Source organism: Piliocolobus tephrosceles, unplaced genomic scaffold (assembly GCF_002776525.5).
Source record: "Piliocolobus tephrosceles isolate RC106 unplaced genomic scaffold, ASM277652v3 unscaffolded_32407, whole genome shotgun sequence".
Taxonomy (NCBI): domain Eukaryota; kingdom Metazoa; phylum Chordata; class Mammalia; order Primates; family Cercopithecidae; genus Piliocolobus; species Piliocolobus tephrosceles.
Window position 1 is genome coordinate 2,988 of NW_022315874.1, and position 2,723 is coordinate 5,710.

Sequence of the window (2,723 nt, forward strand, 5' to 3'; positions counted from 1 at the left end):
AAATTTTTTTTTATTCCATCATTGATTTGAATCCATGAATGCAGAACACACAGATGTGAAGGGTCAAATCTTTATGTATTTTACATAGGTGTGTACACACATACTTTATTATAAGAACATTGAAATGACAGATATAGGAAGGGATATAATTACTTTAAATTGAATGTGTATGTTTTAGATTGCTTAAATATGCATTCCAATTCAAATAAAATTATGTATAAATGTATATGGTTTGAAATTGTATGTTAACTTAGCTATATTGTAGTGTATGTAAAATTTTAATAATCATCTCTGCTATGCTCACTAGCTTGGAGATTATTTTAAATAATAATATTGGGTGGACATAGAAATAAATACAATTTCAATTTAAACATTTATTTTCTTTTTTTTTTTTTAACTTCAAACAAATTTTTATTACACAAAGGTTGTCACATAATTGGATATTTCTCTTTGTACACAATTATTCTCTCTCCCCACAGAAAGGCTGCTTAACTTCTCATCTGGTGGTGGCAAGCACTAAAATCCTGATTTTAACAGAATAGTAGTAAAAATGCCTCAGTGATTTAAGTTGAAAGCAGTACATTGGTACATGGCTCTTGTACCCATTATCAGGAATGTACAAATGTTCTTTATTCAAAAATACAAAATAAATTATCTGTAGGCATGGACAATGACAGCAGTAAACCATTATATATTTTGTCAACTGAAACCAGTAACTGATGGTTATAGTGATTTTCAGCCAGCCTTTTTCTTCATTTTCTCCAACTGACTTCTCTGAAGTTATTGGTGAGGAACACTGCCTTGGGCTTCCTGTCACAGTTCATTAATAAAGGTAAAGCACTACTAGTCTTGGAGTTAGAACATGCCACCTCCCATACCACCTCCCATTCCACCCATTGCACCCATTGCAGGGTCCTTCTCTTCTTTAGGAATTTCTGTGACAACAACTTCTGCTGTAGTTAACAGAGAGGCCATACCAGCAGCATCCAATAAAGCAGTTCTCACAACCTTTGTTGGGTCAATAATTCCTTTGTCCACCATATTCACAAAATCTCCAGCCATAGCATCATAACCAACTTCTGAGGAACTTTGCATAATTTTCTCAACTATCAAAGATCCTTCAACACCTGCATTCTTAGCAATGGTCATTGCTGGAATTTTGAGTGTTCTTTTAATAATTTCTATACCAATTTTTTGATCTTCATTAGCTGGAGTCAATGAGTCCAAGGCTGGAATGCATCGAAGCAGGGCACAACCCCCTCCCAAAACAATGCCTTCTTCAACAGCAGCTCTTGTAGCATTAAGGGCATCTGTAACTCTGTCTTTCTTTTCATTCACTTCAACATCACTTGTCCCACCAACCTTCAGCACAGCTACTCCATCTGAAAGTTTTGCCAGCCGTTCATTCAGTTTTTCCTTTTCATATTCACTAGTTGTGACATCTAACTGCTCAATGATTTCTTGAATACGTTTTTCAATTTTAGCCTTGTCACCTTTTCCTTTTAAGAGCATGGCATCGTCTTTGGTCACAATGACCTCTCCAACTTTTCCTAAGTCATGAGGCTGAACGTCTTCAACATTTAGGGTCAACCCCTCTTCTCCAAACACTGCACCACCAGTAGCAATAGCCATATCTTTAAGCTGGTTCTTTCTATTGTCACCAAACCCTGGAGCCTTGACTGCCACAACCTGAAGACCAACCTTTAGCCTATTCAAGACGAGTGTACTTAGAGCTTCTCCATCAACGTCTTCAGCGATTATGACCAAAGGCTTACGGTGAGCATTGGCAATTTCAAGAGCCGGTACAATGGACTGGACACTAGAAATTTTCTTTTCACTCAGCAGAACATAGGCATCCTGGAATTCACATTTCTGCCCTTTTGATGTATTAATAAAGTATGGAGAAATATAGCCTCGATCAAATTTCATGCCTTCGATAATTTCTAATTCATCATTCAGTGTTTTTCCATTTATTTTCATCTTCATGGTCCTTTATTTCTGAGTATAGCAATAATTACAAACTGGATTCAAAAGTTATGATTCCTTTCTTTATATAGTCCTTTATTTCTAAACTTAGCCTTAATAATCTAATTTTTTATTGAAAATTAGTCTTTTTTATGAGAAGTCAAGTCTTTAGTTGAGACAAAGAATTATCTTATCATCATTTAGTGACAATTCATAATAAAATGAATTTCTGAGTAATATCAAAAGACTTTCTTATGAACTTTCATCAGAAACCCATTACAATCCATTTGAAGAAACTGACATGCAGCATATGACTGCAATTTATTTTTTTGCATATGAGAATGAAACCTAGCTTCCAAAACTTATTGAAGAAATTGGGAAAATTTTACTTAGACATAAATCTAGAGTAAGGAAAGACAAAAAAAAATCTGAGGTCCCAGGTCTGATAATCATGGGGAGAGGATCACTTGTAAACAAGAAAATGATGGATTAGTGATGAGCCTGGTGATGGTAACAGCGTAATCACTAGTTCATAATGAGAAGATTTTCACAACCACATCAGAATAAGTTAGTAAACAGTATACTTGACATTTAAAAAATCTTGTATCTAAATAAAAAAACTCTCATGACGATATTTTTGCATGACTATACTTCAAAACAAAGCATATATTTATGGAAATAAATCTATGTTTAAACCCTTTTAATCTTGATTGCAGTGTTCCACAAAGAACTTACTGCAGGCTTAAATACTGTAGCAC

At 34.5% G+C, this 2,723-nt stretch overlaps 1 pseudogene across 1 annotated transcript; it reads right to left on the reverse strand.

The window, feature by feature from the left end:
- Window positions 1-408: 408 nt before the first annotated feature.
- Window positions 409-1,986, reverse strand: LOC113222628 (annotated as a pseudogene). The gene has a single exon (XR_003308484.1). The product of XR_003308484.1 is annotated as a 60 kDa heat shock protein, mitochondrial pseudogene (transcript).
- Between the last annotated feature and the right edge of the window lie 737 nt (window positions 1,987-2,723).